The 25,231-nt window shown below is 44.7% G+C and overlaps 1 protein-coding gene across 10 annotated transcripts in view; it reads right to left on the bottom strand.

The window, feature by feature from the left end:
- Positions 1 to 25,231, bottom strand: part of kcnma1a (potassium large conductance calcium-activated channel, subfamily M, alpha member 1a) — a 1,078,085-nt gene that overhangs the window by 721,586 nt on the left and 331,268 nt on the right. The gene's annotated exons all lie outside the window — the stretch shown is intronic.

The raw sequence follows: 25,231 nt of genomic DNA, 5'->3' as shown, positions 1-25,231 counted from the left end.
ATAAGTTCCTTGTAAATGTCAGAGACGCTACCTTCTCCTACCCACCCTCTGGAAACTACCCGGTCCTGAATCCCCCTTAGCAGTAGGAGAGGGAAGGTTGACACCTGTTTATGTAGGAAGTCTCGCACGTGCAGATACCTGAATTTGTTTCCCCTCGCCAATCCAAACTTCTCCTACAGCGCCCTCATACTCGGAAAGCTCCCCTCTATAAACATGTCCCCCATCCTCTCAATTCCTGCACCGCCCCCCCCATCCATACTTCCTGGGGCAAACCTGTGATTATTACAGATTGGGGCCCAGACCGATGCTCCCTCTACTCCCACATGTCTCCTCCATTGCCCCCAGCCTCTCAGGGCCGCCACCACCACGGGGCTGGTGGAGTACCGTGCCAGCGGGAACGGCAGAGGCGCAGTTACCAATGCCCCCCAGACTGGTGCCCTTACATGAAGCCGCCTCCATACGCTCACATGGCGACCCATCCACCACCACCCACTTCCTGATCATGGCTATATTCGTTGCCCAGTAATAGTTACTAAAATTTGGCAGCGCCAGCCCGCCCTCTCCCCGACTCCGCTCAAGCATTACCTTCTTTACTTGCGGGGTCTTGCCCGCCCAAACAAAGCCAGTGATCACTTTGTTGTCCCGTTTAAAAAAGGACCGCGGAATAAAGATGGGGAGACATTGAAATACAAACAGGAATCTCGGGAGGACCGTCATCTTCACCGTCTGCACCCTCTCAGCCAGTGACAACGGAAGCGTGTCCCACCTCCGAAAATCGTCCTTCATTTGGTCTACTAGTCGGGCCAGATTTAATTTATGCAGCCGGTCCCATTCCCGCGCCACTCGAATGCCTAGAGCGTCCCCCTACTAATCGAAACGGCAGCTCCTCCAATCGCCTCTCCTGTCCCCTCGCCTGGACCGCAAACATTTCACTTTTCCCCATATCCCCTCTATTGGGTCCGATACATACAGAAGCAGGTCGTCAGCATAGAGCGAGACACCGTGCTCCACACCCCCCCGGACCAGCCCCTTCCAGCCCCTTGAGGCTCTCAGAGCAATTGCCAGCGGCTCTATAGCTAGCGCGAACAACAGTGGGAAGAGGGGGCATCTCTATCTCGTCCCTTGGTGCAGTCTAATATGGTCCGATGTTGTCCTATCCGTCCGTATGTTCGCCACAGGAGCCTGATACAGCAACCTGACCCAGTCAATAAAGCCCCGCCCAAATCCAAATTGCTCCAGTACCTCCAACAGATAATCCCATTCTACCCGATCCATTGCGATCACTACCTCCACCTCCCTACGTTCCGGGGGCATGATCACGTTGAACAACCTTCTTACATTGGCCACCAACTGCCTACCCTTAACAAACCCCGTCTGGTCCTCCCCAATAACTTCCGGAACACAATCCTCAATCCTGGAGGACAAACTTTTGGCCAGCAATTTGGCATCCACATTCAACAGGGATATCGGCCGGTAGGACCCACACAGCTCCGGGTTCTTACCCTGCTTCAGAATCAGCGAAATCGTGGCCTGTGACATCGTCGGGGGCAGCACCCCTCTTTACCTTGCCTCATTGAACATCCTCATCAACACCGGCCCCAATATCCCAGAGAACTTTTTATAAAACTCCACTGGGTACCCGTCCGGCCCAGGGGCTTTACCCGACTGCCTGGCCTTCAGACCCTCCACTATCTCATTCAACCCGATCGGGGCCCCCAGCCCTTCTCCCAACTCCCCGTCCACCTTTGAGAAATTCAGCCCCTCCAAGAATTGCTGCACCCCCCGCACCCCCCCCCCCCCGGTCCCGTAGTGGGTTCCGACCTATACAGCCTACTGTAGAAATCCCGAAACGCCTTATTCACCCCTGCTGAATCTCCAACCAGGTTCCCATCTCCGTCATTTACTTTCCCTATCTCCCTGGCTGCCTCCCTCTTTCTAAGCTGCTGTGCAAGCATTCTACTGGCCTTCTCTCCATACTCATAGATCGCCCCTCTCGCCTTTCTCAGCTGCTCCACTGCCCTACCTGTGGTTAACAAGCTGAACTCCGCCTGCAGCCTCCGCCGTTCCCTTAAAAACCCTGCCTCTGGGGTCTCCACATACCTCCTATCGATCTGTAGTATCTCCTTTACCAGTCGGTCCGTCTCTGCCCTGTCCACCTTCTCCCTATGGGCCCGTATCGAGATCAGCTCCCCTCTGACCACCGCCTTCAGTGCTTCCCAGACCATCGTTGCTGAAATTTCCCCCGTGTCATTGACCTGCACGTAGTTCTGAATACATTTTCTCAGCCGCTCGCACACCACTTCGTCAGCCAAAAGTCCCACATCAAACCTCCATTGCGGGCGCTGGTTACTGTCTTTACTAACCTGCAGGTCAACCCAGTGCGGAGCATGGTCTGAGATTGTGATCGCCGAGTACCCGGCATCCACCACCCCAGCCAGTAAGGCCCTGCTCAAAATAAAGAAATCAATCCGGGAGTACACTTTATGCACGTGTGAGTAGAAGGAGAACTCCTTCACCCTCGGCTGCCCAAATCTCCATGGATCTCCTCTCTCCCTCCCCCACACCCATCTGCTCCATGAACCCTTTTAGTTCCTTTGCCATTGCTGGCACCCTGCCCGTTTTCGAGCTTGACCGGTCCAAGCCAGGGTCAATAACTGTGTTGAAGTCCCCTCCCATGACCAACCTGTGCGAGTCCAGGTCTGGTATCTTCCCCAGCATCCTCTTTATAAACTCCACATCATCCCAATTTGGCGCATACACATTTACGAATATCACCTGCACCCCCTCCAGTTTCCCACTGACCATAATGTACCGACCTCCCACATCCGAGATGGTGAAAGGAGAAATTAGGGCTGGTTAAATTAATTCCCCGCCCCTCAATAATTTGAAAGAAGAGGCTGAATATATGATAGCTAAATTTGCTGATGTCACAAAGATAGAATTGTCAAGAGGACAAAAAGTGTCTACAGAGTGATTTAGATAGATTAAGTGAGTGTGAAAAAAATTTCAGATGAAGTATAATATGGGAAAGTGAGAACTTGTCCAGTTAGGAAGAATAAAAAAGCAGTGTATCAATTGAATGGAGAGAGACTGCAGAACTCTACAGTACCGCGGCATCTGGATGTCCTGGCACGCAGGTTTAGTAAGTGATAAAGAAGACAAATCGAAGGGAATAGAGTAGAAAAGTAGGGAAGTTATGTTGCAGTTGTACAGGGCGTTGTTGAGATCACGTCAGGAGTACTATTTACAGTTTTGGTCTCCTTACTTAAAAAAGGATATAATCGCATTAGAAGCAGTTCAGAGAAGATTCACTCAACTCATTTCTGGGATGAAGGAGTATGAGGAAAAGTTGAGTAGATAGGCCTATTACCCACTTGAGTTTAGAAGAATGAGAGGTGATCTATTGAAACCTACAAGGTCGTGAGGGGACTGACAGGGTAGTGGATTAGGAGCCTCCCATTTCAGACTGAGATGAGGAGAATTTATTTTCTCTCAGAGGATCATTAATCTGTGGCATTCTCTTTGCCAGAGCAGCAGCAGAGGGTGGGTTTTGAATATGTTCAAGGCTGAGTTATATAATTTTTGATCAAAAAGCGAATCAAGGGTTATGGGGTCAAACGGGAAAGTGGAATTGTGACCACAATCATGGGAGTTTGATTGTATTTAATGGTGGAGCAGGCCCCAGTGGCCGAATTGCCTATTTCTGCTCCTTGTTCCTGTGCTCACTGCTTTTCTTACAATAAACATTATCCTCCAATATACCATGAGCAATGTTACATCTGCTGGTTATTCATTATTTTTAAGCTGTTTGCATGTTGTAATGATGAACATTTAACACTTCAAAGACAGGTATACCAGGAGCTAAGGGCAGACAAACCTGCACATGTTCTCTTGTTAGCCCTTTGTTTTCAGTCAACATTTTTAAAAAGAAAACACAGAAATAATTGATATGAGTAAGGGAGGCTTCAGACTATTGGTGCTTTGTTTTTCCCTTTTGCAATTTTAGTCCTCTGGTCAATGGTTTTGTAATATTTCATGCCTTTGTTGTTACAAAACAATCAACAGCTTATTTAATTTGAATATGTGCAACCTTGCGTTAAAATAATACAATAAAGATTTTAATGCAACCTCATTAATCACTGAACTAATAATGGACACAGAAGAACTCTGTAGATGGGACTAGATGCTATAAGGGAGCTGCGCAGGGCTTTTTGTATTTGCTGATGGGATGTGGGAATCACTGGTAAAGTCAACATTCATTGTTTTCCCTTAATTATCCTCAGGAAGGTGGTAGTTAACTCCTCCTCAACCATTCTAGTCCTTGTAGTAAATGTGCTCTCACAAAACTGTTAGGAAGGGAATTCCAGGGTTTTAGCCCAGCGACAATGAAGGAGTGGCAGGATGATGCCTGACCTGGAGAGAACATGGAGGTAGCTATGCACCCATGCAGTTGTTGCCCTTCTAGATGGCAGAGTTTGCAGATTTGGAAGGTGCTGTCGAAGAATCCTCGGTGAGATCTTGCAGTGCATCTTGTAGATGGTACACACTGCTGCCACTTGTGCGCCAATGATTGAAGGAGTGCATGTTTAAGGTGGTACCCATCAAGTAGCCTGTGTTGGCCTGGATGGTGACAGCTTCTTGAGTGCTGCAGGAGCTGCATTCATTCATCCAGGCCTACATTTTAACCTGGCCAAACAAAACGCTGTGTCAGGCAAAACATATCACATCCTCAGCATACGGCAGGCTTTCCTGTTATGGTGTTTTCACTAAGCGTACAGAAAGAAATTGAGTGTAAAGGGCCATATGCTGTAATGGTGCCAGGCCGATTTTCCATCCATTAATGAATCAATTGTTTATTTGTGCTGTGCAATCTTCATGTCTAATTTTCTTCTAAGTGCTTGCTCTGAGGCATTCCAATACATCCAAGCAAAGTGACAGGAAGATCTGCCTTGAAGTTTTTACAATATTTTCAAACATCCCTCCCCATCTTAGATACAAGCTCCATCTGTCAAACGAAAACAAGCCAATGTATTGGTAACGCACCGGGAGGTGCCATAATGAATGGCAACCTTACAAAGCAAAACTGAAATGGTCTGAAGACAGCCTTTTAGATTTAAGTATGACTGGTGCTTTCTCATATGTTTAAACTACAAAGAAACCCTTAATCTGTGATATTCCACCAAATGTTTTTTCCATGGGGGTCAACGGTTATTGTCTGGAACGACAATAGCAGACTCAGGTGCTGCCATTTACTCATTTGACATTTTCACGGCTGGTTGAAGCTCAACACCATCCAGGACAAAACAGCCGCTTGATTGGCACCCCATCCACCATCTTCAACATTCACTCACTCCCTCCACCACCGATGCACATCAGCAGTGCTGTGCACCATTTACAAGATGCTCTACAGCAACTCATCAAAGCTCCTTTGACAGCAGCTTTCAACCCTGCGACGTCTACTACCAAGGAGGACAAGGGCAGCAGATGCATGGGAACATCACCTCTAGTTCCCCTCCAAGTTACACACCAATCTATCTTGGACCTATATCTCTGTTCCTTCACTGTCAAAATCATGAACTTCCCTTCCGAACAGCATTGAAGGTGCACCTGCACCACATGGACTGCAGTAGTTCAAGAAGGGGGTTCACCACCTTCAAGAGCCATTAGGGATGGGCAGCCTAGCCAGGGAAGCCCACATCCCGGAAATATATGAAAAAAGTAGGGGCATAGCATCTTCAGGGCATAACGGCTCTGTTCTAATGGGAAAGTGTACATCTGATTTATTTTCTTTACTGATTTTTGTACTTATTTTTAATTTGTAATAATCTATTCGTGAATTGTATACTTTTAATTCATTCTCAGCATTTGAGCGTCACGAGAAAGGCCATTGTTCATTATCCGTCAGTAGTTGCCCTCAAGGTGGTGGTGGTTATGGGCCTTCTTCTTGAACTGTTGCAGTTAATATGGTGGAGGTCGTGTTGCAGTGAGGTTATAAAATAAGCTGCAGGATTTTGAGCAAGCAACAATGAAAAAAAACATTGCTATATGTCGGAATGGCATGAGTCACGAGAATGAAACTTGCAGGGGTGATCCCATTCATCTGCTACCCTGCTTCTTCCAAATTTGAGAGATGCCTCAGCAACTTGATGTAGTGCATTCTTTAGTCAGTGCCATCTGCATTCACAATGATCCAGCGGTGGCAAGAATGGATGCTTAACATGGTGCAGACTGCTACGTCTTAGATGGTGGCAAGTGTCTCCAGTATCATTACAGTTGCATCCACTCAGGCAAGTGGGAAAAACCCCTGAAGTGTGTCTAGTGGGTGGTGAGGGAGGCTATGGGAGGTCATGGGTGGGCCACGCGCCACAGAATTCCAAATCTTGGGCTTATCTAGCCATGACATACAAGTGGCTGGGCCAGTTAAGTTTCTGGCCAATAGTGGCCTCCAAGATGCTTTTTTAAAATCTTTTCATTCACCTCATTTTCAACATTTTCATCAAATAAACAACAAAAGAAAAACACAAAAGAACCACCACAATAACTATCCCCCGGAAACAACACCTCCCTCAATATACAATCCAGCATCCATCCATGCAGTCCGGGTAGAACTCAATCAAACCGTGAACAATTCAACAATAATAAATCCAACCCCCCTATCCTCCCCCCCCCCCCCCCCCAATGGCAACCAGTTCCCGAAAGTGCAACATAAATAGTCCCCATGAATTGTAGAACCCTTCCTTCACCCCCCTCAAACTTCACCTCGAGAGTCAAATATTTCAGTAGATCCCTCTGCAAAGCCGAGGCACAGGGCAGGGAAGCTGACCTCCACCCCAACAGGACCCGCCTCTGGGCAATCAGCGAGGCGAAGGCTAAAACATCAGCCCATGCTCCTGCCTGCAGCCAGGGCCGGTCCGGCACCCCAAAATTGGCTTCTAGGGGACCTGGTTCCAAATTCACGTGTACTACTCCTAAGATGATACTAAAAACTCCCTCTAATACCTCTCCAGCTTTGGTCAGGACAGAAACATATATATACATGGTTTGCGGGGCACCTCCCACAACGCTTACATATGTCCTCCACTCCCTCAAAGGGTCGGCTCATCCTCGCCCTCGTGAAGTGCGCCCTATGACTTTCAGCTACAACCTCGCGCATGAGGTTGAGGCTTTCACCCTCCGGAGGACCTCACACCACAAACTGTCTTCCATAACCTCCTCAAAGTCTTTAATCCCCTCCTTGGACACACGGTCCTCCTCCAGAATCTTCCCATAAATCACCGACACCACCCCCTTCTCCATTCCCCCTGCCGTCAATACCTCTTCCAACTACGAGGGGGTCGGCGCCAATGGGAAGCTCGGAACCTCTTTCCTAGCAAAGTCTCGGAGCTGCAGGTACCTGAATCCTTCCCCTTGGCCCCAATCCATAGGTTTTCCCCCAGCTCTTCCAGCCTCTCAAAACTTCCCCCAGACCAGGTCTTTTAAAATCCTAATCTCCCTCTCCTCAGTGATTGTAATAGCACAAAGTAAGGGGGAGGTGGTTAGACTCTCTTGTTCAATTGACCATTGCCTGGCATTTGCGTGGTGCAAATATTGTTTAGTGATGTCTGATATTTCCTGGAAGAAGATTGAAATGTGGATTGGTTGCTTCTCCTGGAAGTTAGTTGAAGTAGGCCATGTCTTTCCTTGCTTAGCCACTCATCGCTGGTAATCCTTTGTCGCAATAGCGCCAAGACTTCAATGTTCTAACCAAAAATACTCCTTTGCCGATGGTATTGAAATAATTACAAAGAAAATGAAGGATTTTAGGGTTAGAAAGTTAATGCCATTGGTAATTCACAAGCACAAGGTCATATGAGGGTCTGAAGATTTTATTTTGAAAATGCCTCCGATTCTTTAAGATCATAAGCACTAGGAACAGGAGTAGGCCATTCGGCCCCTTGAGCTTGCTCTGCCATTCAATAGGATCATGGCTGAACCGGCATTCCTCACTTTCCTGCCCTTTCCGCGTAACCCTTGATTCCCTTACTTCAGTTTAAATCCATTTATCTATTTGGAGCTCATATCATTCAACTGCACGATGATAGCATTAAGGAAAACGTTAAGCAAAGTTGATTTATTATGATAGCTGACATAATGATGGCCCATTTCCTATTACTGTTTTGAGATTTGCTGAAGAAGCCCTCTGTTTAATGAGAAAGAAGCTGCAAGGCCATTTCACTAGCAACAGTCAGGCTTCAACTCACTATGTGCAGGAATGATGAGACCATACTATCAAGAAGCACCAAATTCCCCCAATAAATGCTGTAATTATTATCAGTGAAAAGGTAGTAAAAGGGTGGAGGAAAGAGTTTCAATACAAATATTTAGGGTGTGATTCAGCAGACTGTAGTTAAAGTCTGGCGTGTTTGAAGGGGTGATTCTCAGGGGCTGCAGCTCCGAGAAACACCCCGCTACCCACTCGGCCTTTTTTTTTGGCCTTGGGGATTTCTCCGCAACGAGGTGGCACGTATAGGGATGCCCGGCTGACGAGCTGAAGCTTGTTGGTAGGACAGTCTCCTTGCAGATCGGGGTGCCATTTTGTCCCGCCCCTTTCAGGCCCCTCCTCAGCATTGTTGTCTCTTTCCCCCCCCCCCCCCCTCCCAACCACCTTGGGGATGCCCCTGGGAACCATTCCTCACTCCATTTTACCTGGCAGGACCCCCCAGGGCCGACCCCTGGCAGTGCTGGCCTGGCACCCACGTACTGCCAGTGTGCCAAGCTGGCAGTGCTTAAGGTGCCGGGGGAGTCCCAGAGTGCCATCCTGTCATGTCTCTGAGCACCCGCTCATTTACATAGATTGTGCGAGACGGAGCGAGTCAGGTGACTCACGTGAGGCTTCATGACCGGTGTGGAGCCTGACTTGGGGCTTGCCCATACTTCCCCCGTTATACCCGGATCCACGCAGTGGGGTCACTGAATCGCGTCCTTAAAAGGAAATTGGATAAATTCTTGAAAGATAAATATTTGCAGAGCTACGGGGCAGGAGCAGAAGAATGAAAATTAATCGACCTCTCCATCCAAGAGCCAGGGCAGGCAGTATGGGTCAAAAGGCCTCCTTCTGTTGTGTCATTCTGTTTTCTGGTGGGTTTCCATCTTCTCCCTCCCTTCACTTCAGCCATATTCCAATCTCATCAACCAAGCATTCTCTTCATTGCAAATCAATATAAAATATTTCAAATCCAGTTGCTAAGTAACTGGAGGTGCACCCAGTCTCATACATCTTCACTGTGCGCGAGTCTGAATGCAGCTTTCTATAGCTCCCTATTTGTTTCTCGCACTCCTGACTGATCAAGCGATGTTGCAGTTTTTAAAATCTGTTAAAAATTACTCAATGTAACGTTCTGGGTGTTTATACAGATCTACATTATTTCCAATGAAATTCAAATGAATTTACTAGGTATTAAATATATTTTCTAGATATTAAATCTATCAAGGGATATATAGTGCAGGAAAATGGCATTCGGGCAGAACAAAGAACAAAGAACAAAAGATCAGTCATGATCTAGTTGAATGGCAGAGCAGGCTTGAATGAACAAATCTTGCTCCTATTTCCTCTGTTCTTAAATCACTGTTTATTTACAAACCGAGGGGCGTGATTTTGTGGTCACGTTGCGCGCTTACTTGAACTCAAGGCAGCCAGTAGAACCCAGAGAGGTCTCTCGCGGGCTACCCGGCAGCCTTCATGCCTCACAGGATCCACCCAAGTCCCGCGAGGCGTCAGAATTTGAAGCACGCCCAAAAGGGGCATGACCAAATGGTGCATGCCTAAATAGGCGTGCTTATCCAGGATCTACCAGCCTCCTGGGATCTATCAGGGAGGCTGCAGCCGGGTGCCGTTCAGCACCGGTCCACACAAACATGGACTAGGTGAAACGGCACCGGTGGAGGGAGAGGGGGGGGTCGCCCATGAGATGCCTGGGTTGTCAGGCATAGTGCAGAGTGGCTCTCTGGCCCTCCCCCTGGAACATGGGCGCCTTGGCACTGCTCAGCTGGCACCGTGGTACTGCCAGTACCCAAGTGACATTGCCGAGCTGGCAGCAGCACTGCCAGGTGTATGTTCAAGGGTGCCTGGGTGGCACTACCAATGTTCAGGATTCGATGGGGTGCCATGGCCAAGAAAGGAGGGTGGAAGGGAAGGTTTGAGGAGTGGGGAGGCGGTGCATGGCAGTTAAGTAGGGGCCTCAGGGGAGGGGGGGAATCTGAAGAGGGGAGACCCTCAGGGACCCCATAGTGGGGTATGGGGTAGCGTCCATGTGTGCGTGGGGTGATATTGTCCATGGGTGGGAGGTGTGGGGGATCCACAAGCTCACTTAGAGATCGGGGCACCCTTTAAAAATGGCGGCCCGACCGCGGAGATCAGTTCCCCGTGCTGAAACAAATTCTAAGTGTGGGCTAAACCAGTGAGAAAACCAGGGCCTAAAAAGTGACTAAATGTCATTTGATTATGGTGGTAAACTCACCGGCAGAGCCCACGGAAAACTCTCTGAAAAACCCGCCACAAATGAACTTCGAAATTGTTCTATTAAATTCTGCCCATTGTATCAAAGATATCCAAATCAAAAATAACAAGGATGTCTGTCTTTTCAAAACAAAACGATTGCAGCGATCGTATCACAGATTATCAATAATGCAGCGTGCTGGGTGCACAACTGTTGACCTCTGTTTAAACCTAGCCCAGATAGACAACACACTCGCAGACTTTCTCTAATAACTGCCGATAATATAATTTGGTTTCCCCAAAGTCATCACCTGAAATAAAATCCATGAAACGTGTGTCACCTCTTTAAAAGGGCAAATATTGGACCAAAATTGTTCCCTTATTAATCACTTACTAATCTTCAATAGATTGTCCATTTAGTAATAATCACTGTTTATAATTTCATGTCATTTGCAATCATACCCATCAACTGGGTTCCCAAGTTGAGCTCTCAAGGGGGTGCTCAGAATCTGACTGAACAGGTTACAGGGGAGCAAGTGGGAAAACTGCTTCCCTTATTAACAATGCTCTTCAGTCCTTCTCATGCTCATTGGTTGCAGAAAGCCTCAAATATACTGGATAAAAGCAAATTACTGCGGATGCTGGAATCTGAAATGAAAGAGAAAATGCTGGAAAATCTCAGCAGGTCTGGCAGCATCTGCAGGAAGAGAAAAGAGCTTACATTTTGAGTCCGATGACTCTTTGTCAAAGCTCAAATGGGGAACCAGGTGCTCCCTTTCCTTGTCTATCCTAGACACTGTCGCAGAATAGAGACAATCAGCCACAGTAACAGCCGCCCTATGTGTATGTCCAATCTGGGCCTGTGGATGGCCATCATGGCCAGGCCCAGGAACAGACCCACAAGGCAGTTTTCCCACTTGCTCCCCTGTAACCTGTGCAGTCAGATTCTGAGCGCCCCCTTGAGAGCTCAACTTGGGAAGTCAGTTGATGGGTATGATTGCAAATTTCATGCAATTATAAACAGCGATTATTACTAAATGGATAATCTATTGAAGATTAGTTCCAGGGATGGTTGCTACAGGGAAAGGAAATTGGACAGTCTGGATGCTCCTGTGGGGGTATGTTAAGATGCTGAACTTGGATTTTACTCCGAAATAATCAGTAACAAAGTTTGTGCCACATTTTGGAGCTTCTATCATGTGGCTTCGGTGACTGATGGCAGGTGTCAGATCTTCGCCCATCTCTAATGGCAGGAAAACCTCAGGGCAAGAGACTAGCACGAGAGCTGCATATCCAATGGGTCAGGGGAATCACTCACCAATTATATTACTTTTTAACTCAGCGGTGAAGAAAATGATAAACACCGGTGAGTTTAACTCAGTAAAGGGCGTAGGTAACACCATAACCAGGGTGGAGAAGGAAAAGAGAGACGTAATCAGGGCAAACGTGAAATCAGTCCATTACCTCTAGAAGGAGACAACAAGAATAAAAATGCAGGCTATGGGTTGAGTGCTGAAGGTGACCCACTCTCAGAAATCTGCTGCACACTCCCAGGCCCTCGCTGGCTGATCTAATTGAAGTTATATCTGAGACAGTTCTTGACATACTTACCTGACAGGCTTGTTACAACATTATTGCTCCAGGACAGGAAATGGTTAGCAGCTCATTTTAACTCACTTGTCAAATCCTCCCATGCAGGTTTTGGACCCGAAATCAGGCAAGCTCAGGCCAGCCTGCAGCTGGGAAATGAGCCTTATTAATATTGCTGAGGCGAGCTACTGGCACCTCTTGCAGCTCCACAGGAAGGCTGCTCATTTCAGCAAAAGGGATTTTGGGCCATTTGCCTCATTGACAATGGTTTGAAGACAGTAAGGGATCATAAGACCAGAAGACATAGGAGCATAAGTAGGCCACCAAGTCCATCAAATCTGTTCTACCAGGCAACGAGATCACAACTGATCTGATATGATAATCCTCAACTCCATTTTCCCACCTTATCCCCGTGATTCCCTTACTGATTAAAAATCTGTCTATCTCAGCCTTGAACATACTTAACGACCCAGCCTCTACAACTCCCTGGTAAATAATTCCACAGATTCACTACCCTCAGAAAGAAATTCCTCCCCATCTCGGTCTTAAATGGGAAACCCCTTCGGCTGTGATTATGACCTTGGATCCTAGACTCTACCACAAGGGGAAACAACCTCTCAGCATCTACCCTGTCAAGCCCGCTGAGAATCCTAAATGTCTCAATAAGGTCGCCTCTCATCCTTCTAAACTGAAATCAGTACAGGGCCCAGCGTACTCAGCCTCTCCTCATAAGAAAATCCCTCCACACCCGGGATCAACCTGGTGAACCTTCTCTGAAGGGGGCCGGGTGGATGTGCAGTTTCAACAGGAATAGGGTGAATAAGTTTGCGAATACGGAGGAGTCAAGGGAGCATGCCCGCTTCTCCCAGCTTCACAAGGATGTAACAATCATGCTTCACAAGCATGAACTACGATGCCGCCACTTTTGAATTCCATATTGAAGACTCAGCTAGGTCCAATTTCTACTGCATGGCCATAAAACATTGTGCTATTGATACAATAAGTGTTCTCTGAAGTCACATTTCGCACTTACTCGGGCCAAAGCAGAAAGATTTCCCGAGCAGCTGCCCTGTGTCAAATGATTATTCACCTGTAACTGTGCCAGATCGGAAGATATGCTTAGTAATGAAATAGGTGAGAAGAGTTGACAGGGAAGGTTGTAGCAGGACTCCTGACGTTTGAAGAATTCTGTGTAATAATTTCAAACACCATCTCCTTGTGCAGGAATCAGATCCCAAATGTGAGGAGCACTTTCAATAATTGCCTCTCTGGCGTTTCGAAAATAAAGTTATAATGATCACAAATAGACAATACCATTCTGGCCTCAATGTATTTATTAAAAGCGTGTGCAGTTATAGAATCACTACAATGCTGGAGGCCAAACAACCCATCAAGTCTGCACCAGCCCTTAGAAAAAGCACCCTACTTAAGCCCACGCCTCCACCCTACCCCCGTAACCCTACCTAACGTTTTGGACACTAAGGGGCAATTTGGCATGGCCAATCCACCTAACCTGCACATCTTTGGACTGTGGGAGGAAACCCACGCAGACACGGGGAGAAAGTGCAAACTCCGCACAGTCACTCGGTTCCCTGGAGCTATGAGGCAGCAGTGTTAACCACTGTGCCACCGTGTCGCTCTCTCAAAGATAAGCTCACAGCTCAAAATAGAAATGACATTTATATTGTACTAAGTACTGAAAAAATGAAATCAAATTATCAAAATTCACTGTTATGGAAAGCTTTACTAAAAAAATAATACTAATCATCGGTCAAAACAAACAAACCTCTTAGTGCCAAGACTGCAATTTCAATCAGAGGAGGAAATTGCTGTCGGTACTGAGCTGTGTTAGCAAGAAAATATCCTGTGCAAATTCTGGTGGATAATTGCAGCAACAGATTATCAGAGTGTGCATAATGAGCATGTTTGCTCAAAGTGCTCTCTCCAAGCATGGTCCAAGGACTGCATTATTAATTGTTCTCCCGTGTGATTTTGGCATTTTTTCACAGCTTAAAAGGGTATTGTGTAAAAGTTTCAGATATTCAGCATTTTGGCGCAGACCAACACGATGAAAAGAAGCCAACAATTAGCTTACTGTTTCCTGAAACTGTATAAACCGAAGAAATCCTGCAGCGTGGCAGAATTTCCAGCCACTCTTCCATCTTGGCCTTTCACCCCAGGGACCATTACTTTATCAAAGGCAGGCACCCAAGTTAGTAGTGATATTTCAGGATGAGTCTCAGAACGCCAATGCACTACTTAAAGAGGGGCAGCCACAGACCACAGTCCAGTAGAAAATTTCAAGGCTTTGCTCACTCATCCTCCACCAATCCCAGCATGATATATCTCAGCATCAAATGGCAATTGATCCCCTTGAAATGGATTGCCATTTCAGTACTAATGGGCCCTCACGTTTCCTAGTGTGGCCTCAAGCCATGCTTTCTCTCATTCCTTCTTCCAAGCAAGTAAACCGGGCAGAGATCTGCCCTAACATCCGGTCTCAGCCATTATTACACCTGATGCTCAAAGGAGAAGGAGGTTTTATGGCCTTTTCCTCCTCATACACGCTTTGTCCTTTCAATATGCTTTCCCCAAAACATTTATACATCTATTTATTGTACAATTTCAAACCTTTTACCATTTTTTAAAAATTCTGATCTTTTTCCCCTTTCTTTGTGTGCTTTCCCCCCCCCCCCCTCGCTCAATGGAACTAAGAAAAGGACATGAAAATGAAATGAAAATCGCTTATTGTCACAAGTAGGCTTCAATGAAGTTACTGTGAAAAGCCCCTAGTCGCCACAATCCGGCGCCTGTTCCGGGAGGCTGGTACGGGAATTGAACCGTGCTGCTGGCCTGCCTTGGTCTGCTTTAAAAGCCAGCGATTTAGCCCAGTGTGAGGATGAACTTAAGGTTCAGCAAAGTGCAAACTGGAGTTAGTCAATTCAAATACTGGTAGAGAGTTAAAATAAAATCGTTAAAATGGGATTCAAGAAAAGAAGAAGTGACAAAGTAAAAGTGAGCACGTGGAGGAAAATGTTAATCTACTGGAGGCAGCAGGCTAATGAATTCACAAGTCCTGAAAATGAATAGAAATCGCAGAGAATGTGCACTGTTGGAGATGGAGAGGAAAAGGAACATGAAACAACAGGGCATGGACTGCGAACAAAGGGGATGCAGGAAACATTTGAGGAAATCCTTAGCTTCTTCTGTGCAACTAATAGCCAGAGAGAGTAAATACGAAGTGTCACTATCATTCCCTTTACATAGAATCCATACAGCAATCAATGGATCGGACTTGGAACAAAAGCTTAATCACGAAGGCTGAGTACAGGAATTGATCAATATGAAACATCCTTGGCTTTTGCAAGTGTCAATAGGAGCAGTCTCTCGGGAACATGGTGCATGCCATCAAGTATATGTTGCTACAGGGAGTAAACATATTCAGAGCCTCCAGTAGCAATCAATGTGAGGACCAAAATTACAGCGGTGGTAATTTACAGAGCATGGGAACTCACCACGTAGCTCCTCATGGAGAGCATCATAGTCATTATGCTGCTCCTGAATGCTCACGATTTGCAATGGGCTGTGAATGCATTCCTCACTTCATTAAATCTATTGCTATCACTTTTAAAAAGATTCAGGAAATATGACTGTGTAGCAGTGTTGTGCCCGTCTGCACCCTAGATTCCAAGGAGACTTGTCCAATTAAAACGGAACTCAACTCCACAAACATTTGAATCGAGATACGACGTTGTGATTGGAAAATATAATTATGTCCACTCACTTTACTCTCATATTTGAGATGCATTTTTAATGTTAATACTACTACATTTCTCCAAATCCTGCTATTAACCCATCACTGAAATTGGTATGCTTTTGGGATAGATATAATGGTTTATCAATGATATAACATTACATAGCCGCGGTGTTTGTCAGTGTAAGATAGACATCACTGTGGATAGTGTTCCAAGGACTTTCTGTTCCTATATCCATGGGACCTGTGATTTGTCTAGCAAGGATGGCGTGACAACATTCAAACTGTCCCAAGGGTATAGGAATAGATCTTCTGTCAATGAACAGAAGCCTTGCTGTGCACTCATATCAATATAAAGGGCTCCCTGCTCGTATATATGTACCGCATATAATTTGCACTCAAGAAACGGGTTTCAACTCCACATGGCAACCCCGGAGACAGGCAGCAGGTTCCCTCCATCCATCTCCTTCTGGGAACACAGGAGAGACACTTTAGTAAGTTACAGATTTCAGAAAGTGATTTTATCTGAAAGTCTACTTTTAGATTGAAAAGAATTACACATGAATTCCATATCGTGTATTCCTGTTCCAGGTACACACATTAAAATGGAAACAATTTCTGAACCAGAGCAAAATCAGTTTTCTTGGAGATGGAAGAACAGCTTCCTGAGAAATAACTACATTGCTGAATCTCAGTTCATTGAACAACATGATCATATTGTAAAATAAATTAAAACAAAGCACTGGAGTTTTACAGTGATACCAAGAGATGAGTACTCCTGTTTTATTTCAAACTTTTAAGATATCGAACAAGGAGTAAAAAGGAGCTTCATGGTACAGGGTCTTACAAGTAATTGTGTTGATGCTGGGTGGTGGGTAAAAGGGGCAGGAAATGTTCCCTCCTCCGAATGAAAGCTTTGTAACATCACCTGGCAAAGCTAGAACTTCATAGAATCATAGAATTTACAGTGCAGAAGGAGGCCATTCGGCCTATCGAGTCTGCACCGGCTCTTGGAAAGAGCACCCTACCCAAGGTCGACACCTCCACCCTATCCCCATAACCCAGTAACCCAACCCAACACTAAGGGCAATTTTCGACACAATGGGCAATTTAGCATGGCCAATCCACCTAACCCGCACATCTTTGGACTGTGGGAGGAAACCGGAGCACCCGGAGGAAACCCACGCACACACGGGGAGGATGTGCAGACTCCGCATAGACAGTGACCCAAGCCGGAATCGAACCTGGGACCCTGGAGCTGTGAAGCATTTGTGCTATCCACAATGCTACCGTGCTGCCCAACCTGCATTCATTTGGCACCTTTTGCATCCTCAGGATGTCCCGCAGCACATTTTACCCAATGAAGTACTAATAAAACATAGTCTTGCTGTGTTGCAAACATGCGGTACTCAATTTGTACAGAGCAAGATCCCACAAACAGCACCAATAGGATTAATTTGCAGGATTAAGGAAAACACATTGATGTGTAGGACTAAATTGGACAGCTCTTCGACAAGTTGAATCGACTTTTACTTTGCTGTAAAATTCAATGAACAACCAGTTGGTTTTTTTTTTGGTTTTTTAAATAAATTTAGAGTACCCAATTCATTTTTTCCAATTAAGGGGCAATTTAGCATGTTCAATTCATCTACCTTGCACATCTTTGGGTTGTGGGGGCAAAGCCCACGCATACATGTGGAGAATATGCAAACTCCACACGGACACTAACCCAGAGCCGGGATCAAACCTGGGACTTCGGCGCCGTAAGACTGCAGTGGTACCACTGCGCCACTGTGCTTCCCTCTCAACCAGTTGTTTTTTGATGGTAATGGCTAAGGGCTAAATGGTTGGCCACGATACCTGCAGAATACCCCAATTTCAAGGTTCTTATGGGATCTTAGTTTAACCGAGATGGTAGTCGGGGCTTTGGTTTAAGTCTCATCCTAAAGATGGCACCACCAATAGAGCAGCACACCCTCAGTACTGCACTGATGCGCCAGCCACGATTAGGCATCCAAGTTTCTGAAGTTAGGCTCAAAACCATGATCTTCAGGGTCACAAGCAAAAGCGTTCCCACACGGAGCAAAGGCTTGCACTATTGTTTTTCATATCCATTCCAGAGTTGGCTCTGGGAAGTTGCTGCCATAAAACGATATACCAATCTAAACTGGTGATCAACTAATAGAAACCAATTGACAAACTGCTCTTATTTCTGGCTACAGAAATAATGACAAATAGAAGAAGGGTACAATTGGGCTTATGCTCCTCTCAAATCTTAGAAAAACAATGCCACATTTGAATGTCTCCTCTTGCTATCACAAAGGCCTGTATTCCGTTTAAAAAGTGAGGAAGAAAAAGTGCAGTTAACTACATGTATGATATTAAAAGTCTGAAACTGGAAATTTTTACAAGGTATATTACATTAGTAACTGCAATTTACAACAAGAATTTAAAATTATTGAGTTAATCACTTATGATCAGTTCTGGCTGCAGATTTATAGAGATTCAAACTATAATGAAATTTATTCGTGCAATTTGATAACCATTGTCCTAATATGGCATTTTTCACTGAGCACCTGAAGAGTTTAATATCTGAAAATGCACGATATGCTAAGATTTACTATGAAGTGCAATGAGCATCGTTATTTGGGTTAGTTCTTCAATAACACTGTTCTATCCGAATGGATAACCTATTTTTAAAAATTGGCTTATTCTCTCAGCTAAAGCAAGGTGAGATCACGAAGCCCAGGTTAGTGAGGGTGCCGCTCAGCTTGGCTGATGTGTCCCCAGCACTTTGCCACCTTTTGGGGGCCAGCCCTGTCAGGGCAAATGTGTAGGCAGGTGAGTGTTAACAGCGTGCAAATGACAAAACATAGCCCAGCCTAGGACCCCCCTTCCCAACTTTGTTCTCCACCATTTGCCTTTTTGGAATGTTGGACATAGAGCTGGTGTTTAGTGTTCAGGGATGGATGAAAGAGGAAAGGCAAAAGTTGGAGCATGACAATGGCAGTATACAAGTCCCCATTATGGATTTTGTTTAAGAGAGCTAGGTAGGTCACTAGTCGCCTCCTCCTTTTACTGCAGCAGGTACCCGAGGACCAATACAGCAAGTCTCCACTCCAAACTGGAACATTCCCGGTGGAAGCCGAGGATTCCATCGCCCTGATGAAATAATCCTGGAAATATAGCTTTGGTCAGAAGAATGTCTCTGCAGTAGATGGAAATCCTGTTGGAAGATACATTCCAGTCCAAAGTGCAGAGCAACTGAGGCCATAACACCTGCATGTGCTGAGGCCGTCCCCATTCAACAGGGAGTAGTGGCCATAGAATTTTTCAAAATGATTAGGCAATGGCACATTTTTTAGGGATTGATCGGGAAAACAATTTCCTCACAATTAGTCCAGAGCTGCCTTTCCTAACTTATGCGGATTGTTAAATCCCTTCTGCGCAGGACTTGTGTTTTTTGTCATACAAAGCTTTCAGCTAAGCAATGTTGAAAATTATTGATGAATCCAAGAACACAAAAATCAGTCTAATAATGCTTTAGCATTTATAGACAATCTGCCCATCGGCTACAATAGCCGGTAGTTTAAAAAAAATTATACTAAGCAGGCTTCATCTTTACCGAGATGCTGATAGTGTTCAAAAATTGATGCATTAAGGGAAATGAGGTATACAGAGGTACTGTTTGTGAAGTCTTCATTATAATGTAAGACAAAACACTGTTGGGCTGAATTGTATAGCATACACTTATGGGCTGAATTCTGTAGTATATATTTCTAGGCTGTTTTATGGACTGGATTCATATTATAGATTGATCGACTATAGTTATCGACTATAGTTATGGATTAGTTTCTAGAGGACATACTTAGATTAAATTACTTGGAATTGCATAGAATGCAACATACAAAAACAGGTCATTCACACCAACGAGTCTATGTCAATATTGATGCTTCACAGGAACCTACTCCTATCCCAATTCATCGAACACGGTGAGCAGCATAGTTTTTCAATCCTCGCTCTTATGTTGACCTAATGTTCCTTTAAATGCATCTGTGCCAACTTTGAAATCCAACTATACATATCATGTGGAAGTAAAATATTTACCCTTACTTCTGCTTCACTGATTTACCATTACTTTCTTTATTCAAGAAACAATGTTGAACTCAGCAAACCTTAGTGTGATGAGGCAGAGAATAGTGAATTTGTAGCATTCTCCACTCGTGGGAAATATTGTCGCATTAAAGATTGAAGTGCGGGGGGGGGGGGAAACGTCGGAGATAGCATGAACAGTGCGTTTCATATTTTATTAATCAGCCAGTAACACAACTGACTTTGACAGGTACCAACTAACTTTTAAGAAATAGCATTCCACTTCCATTATAATTCCAAGGTGTGGGATCATTTCTCCCAACAATGGGAGGCTAATATTTTTAAATGGCTAACAATGACTCTAGTCTACGGATTAAAAATTCCAAATGTCCGTCCTAAAGTTACATATTACCCATTTGAACCTATGCCCTGTGGTCTTATTCACATAACTGAATTTAAAGCAGTGTTTCCTTTTACATTCCCTTAGCTATTTTATGCATGTCCAAGTCACCCCATTTGAAACTGAAATATCGTCACACCTTCCCTCATAACTCAGGCCTCTGGCACAGGACATCAGCAGGACATCTTTGTGGCTCTTTTCTGCAATGTTCAGTACTTGAATGTGCAGGTCTGGAATACTGTCCACTTGCCTGGATGAGAGCAGCTCCAACAACATCCAAAAGCTCCAGATCATCTAGGACATGCAGGTCAATCGTTTGGCACCCCATCCACCACTTTATTCTCCCACAGCACCAGTACAACAGTACTGGCAACAGTACATACTAGACACTGCAACAACTCATCCTTAGGCAGCACCATCCAAATCCACAACCTCCACCACCTGCAAGGACAAAGCCAGCAGGCACTTGGAACACCATCATCTTTTTTATAATAATCTTTATCACAAGTAGGTTTACATTAACACTGCAATGAAGTTACTGTGAAAAGCCCCTAGTCACCACATTCCGGCGCCTGTTTGGGTACACAGAAGGAGAATTCAGAATGTCCAAACCACCTAACAGCACGACCTCCGGGAGTTGTGGGAGGAAACCCACGCAGACACAGGGAGAACATGCAGACTCCGCACAGACAGTGACCCAAGCCGGGAATCGAACCTGGGACTCTGGAGCTGTGAAGCAACAGTGCTAACACTGTGCTACCGTGCTGCAAACTCTTCCAGTTCACACACCAACAATCTTGACCTGGGAATATATCACTTGGTCAAAATCCTGGAACTCCTGTCCTCACAACCAGCACTGTGGATGTACCACCTTCTCATGGACAATTAGGTAAGGGCAATACATCATGCCATGAACAAAAAATAAATGCACGGAGTACCCAAATGCATCTGACCGGAACATTAGAAATTTTGATCTGTATCTCCACTGGCTCATATACTAACGTTGATCACTTGGTTCAACATCATGATGCCTTTGTTGACTGTTACTCTCTGAAGATAAGACATAGTTAGTATGATTCAAAGCGGACGTGGCAGAAATGAAACAGCTCTTGTTATGTTTAAGCTGCACCTTGTCACGTCAATGCACAAGTTCAAGCTTGTGAGATGCTTTTCCAATTAAATGACCACTAAACTCATATCACCTTTCCTGACCCTTGAACAATATTCAATCCATAACTATACGCCAGCTGGGCAAGCTTGCTGCGACTGGGGAGAAAATAGTTCCATACTGCTTAAAACAAAATTCTGAAAGGATATTGTTATAGCCTCGGTAATGGGAGAATCAGCAGCTTTTTATAGCAGACTGTTCAAACTATCATCATGATTGTTGTTCGCACAGGCCGACAATGCAACTATTTCACAGGGGAGCATGCAAATTTTCCATGTTGAGGTTGTGTGCATTGAGAAGATCAGTAAATTGCTTAAAATTAATCATACATCCAACAGCAGGCAGTACGTTGCAATCCCAGCTCAATGGCTCCAAGCTTAATAACCTAATGCATTGCCATCATTTCCCTTCAGTAAAACGGTGCATAACCAGTTGTTGCAAGTTACTAATACAAAACTCTGAACAAGGCTGATGGTAAGACATGGAGTCAGGCATGCAGGAGCACTCCATTTTTCTGGGTGCTTTTGAGATAATCTTGTGTCAATTCCACCTGTGTGTCAGTGGAAGAAAGGCAGGAAGATAGCAAAGGTCGTGGTTCGAGTGAGAATTTATGATTAAGGAAATGATTGATAGCTTAGTGTCTCAATTTTGTCTGCTGGATACAACTGCAGTACTTGCTCTTCCTGGCTTCAGTGATCCCTTATCCAGCATGAGGCAATATAAGGTCAACTAGTAAATCCAGGATGTATCCAGGTACTTCAGTCATGATTGTTGTTCACATCGTCCCAAAAGAAGAGACATTCCACGATTTATTGTAACCTCTGCAAATTAGCTGGTGGTCAATTTTATCAAAATGTAACCCAAAATGAATTTTAAAAATAAGATTGGAGGCTAAAAAATACTGAAACTACATCTGGGGTCGTGTGTACAGTTTATCTTTCTTTATTTAAGGAAGGACATCATTGCATTAGAAGCCTTTTGGAGAAGGTTCATTCGACTGATTCCTAGGAATTATTTGACGAGGAAACGTTGGACACTGGGGTTTAGAAGATTGAGATGTGATTTTATTGAAACATATATGGTCCTGAGGGAGCCTGACAGGGTGGGTGCTGAAAGGACGTATCCCCTTTTGGGAGCGACTAGAGCTAAGGAACACTGTTTAAAAATAAGGAACCTCCCGTTTAAGGTGGAGAGGAGGAGATATTTTTCTCTGAGGGTTGTGAACCTGTGGAACTCTCTGCACCAGCGTGTAGTCCAGGCAGGGTCATTATATATTTTTAAGGCAGAGGTAGATAGATTCTTGAACAACGAGGAAATCAAAGGACATCCAGTGTAGGCAGGATAGCGGCACTGAGGCCAGAGTCAGCCCAGTCATGATCTTATTGAATGGCAGGTCAGGCTTGAGGGATTGAATGGCTGATTCCTGCTCCTAATTCCAATGTTCATATTTTATTAAAACCTTGTTGCTTGGTTTCTGTTGTCGCCTGTTGAAATTCCAAGCCACTGGTTCAAGGTGCTAAGAAATAAATGTAGTACACACTTCACATGTCGAAACTTGAGAAACCAAAAAGAGGAGATTGTAAGATTCTGAAATCCATAATTGTTCTTTTATGAGCTTGGCACAACATTGAGGCTGTGAATTCAAATCACAATATCTTTAAGTTCATAAGTTCTAAGATATAGGAAGCGAATTGGGCCATTTGGCCCATCAAGTCTGCTCCGCCATTCAATCATGGCTGATCGCATCCAGGCCTTAACTCCACCATCCTGCACGGTCTGCATAACCCTTCAACCCATCACCAATTAAAAATCTGTCTAAATCCTCCCTAAATTTACTCACTGTCCCAGCATCGACCGCAGTCTGGGGTAGTGAACTCCACAGATTCACAACCCTTTGGGAGAAGTTGTTTCTCCTCGTCTCTGTTCTAAATTTGCTACCTCCTACCTAAGACTGTGGCCTCTCGTTCAAAATGCCCCACAAGAGGAAATAGCCAGTCCATGACTATTTATCCATGTCATTTATCATCCTGTACACCTCAATTTGATCTCCCCTCATTCATTCCTCTAGAGAGTATAGGCCTATTCAATCTCTCTTCATACGACAAACCTCTCATCTCTGGAATCAATCCAGTGAACTTTCACCAAAATGCTTCCAAACCCACTACATCTTTCCTCAAATAAAGGGACCAAAACTGTGCACAATACTCCAGGTGTTGTCTCACCAAAGCCTTGTATAGTTTCAACTACACTTCCTTACCTTTATACTCTATTCCTTTAGCTATAAATGCCAACATGCCATTCACTTTCTTTATTATCTGCTGTACCTGCATGTGAGTTTTCTGTGACACATGAATGAGGACCCCCAGCTCCCTCTGCAACGGAGCATCCCATCTCTCTCCCCATTTAGGCAAGTTGCCTTCAAATTTTTCTGACCAAAATGCATGACCTCACACTTATCTATCTGCCACAATTTGCCCACTCTCCTAATATTTCTATATCCATTTGTTAGGTTCTTATTTCCTCATTGCAACTTACTGTCCCACCTATTTTTGTGTTGTCTGTAAATTTGGCTACAGGACCTTCTATCCCCCTATCCAAGTTGTTTATGTAGATTTAAATAGCTGGGGCCCAAGGACCAAACCCTGTGGAATCCCACTAGTTACATCTTGCCATCCAGAAAAAGACCCATTTATCCCGATTCTCCGTCTTCTCTCCAAGTTATTAATAGTGGCCATCTCGATCATAGTGTACTTCATAAAAATAATTAGTTAATTGCAAATGTCAATGGATTATAAGATGTCCTTTTGGCCAGCATTGGAAAAATGGACACGTTTAGATCCAAGTGGGATCCGATTTAGAGCTAGGAGGAATTTCCAATTTATTTGAGTGATGACTTAACAATCTGAGAAGAAAATATATATGTCAACACAAACCAAGTTAAAAATTCATGCCGCGGAGGACCCAGGTTCGATCCCAGCCCCGGGTCACTGTCCGTGTGGAGTTTGCACATTCTCTCCGTGTCTGCATGGGTCTCACCCCCACAATCCAAAGATGTGCAGGGTAGGTGGATTGGCCATGCTAAATTGCCCCTTAATTGGAAAAAATGAATTGGGTACTCTAATTTATTTTAAAAACTCAGTTACAATTGAGATATAAAAGGGATTTGGCCTTTAAATTAAAACTTATCACCAAGCTTCACTACCCAAGACTCCAACATCTATTCTCTTGCTTCTGTCAGACATTAAGAGCACACAACATGGCCCATTATTGGATTGGATTTATTTATTGTCACGTGTACCGAGGTACAGTGAAAAGTATTTTTCTGCGAGCAGCTCAACAGATCATTAAGTACACGGGAAGAAAAGGGAATAAAGGAAAATACATAATAGGGTAACACAAGGTATACAATGTAACTACATAAGCACTGGCATCGGATGAAGCATACAGGATGTATTTCACCAATGGTGTAATACAAATTATTAGAGCGGTAACTACAATACACACCTATGGTAAATATGTCAAAGAGTAAATCCTCAATATTACTCTACAGTCTCAACACTATATTTTGGAAGATATCCAATATTAGCATTAGCTCTGGCTCTTTTAAAAAAAAATTCAGACATTATCATAATGTGGAGTTTGAAAGCCATGGAAATTTTGCATCAGCCATGTATTGAGTAATTGTGATGCAGCGACCAGATTAATTGAATGGATGACAAGGTTGACAGAGGACCTCCAAATACAGACGCTTCA

The sequence above is a fragment of the Scyliorhinus torazame genome, chromosome 28 (assembly GCF_047496885.1).
Source record: "Scyliorhinus torazame isolate Kashiwa2021f chromosome 28, sScyTor2.1, whole genome shotgun sequence".
NCBI lineage: Eukaryota > Metazoa > Chordata > Chondrichthyes > Carcharhiniformes > Scyliorhinidae > Scyliorhinus > Scyliorhinus torazame.
This window is presented reverse-complemented; position numbering and strand designations above follow the sequence as displayed.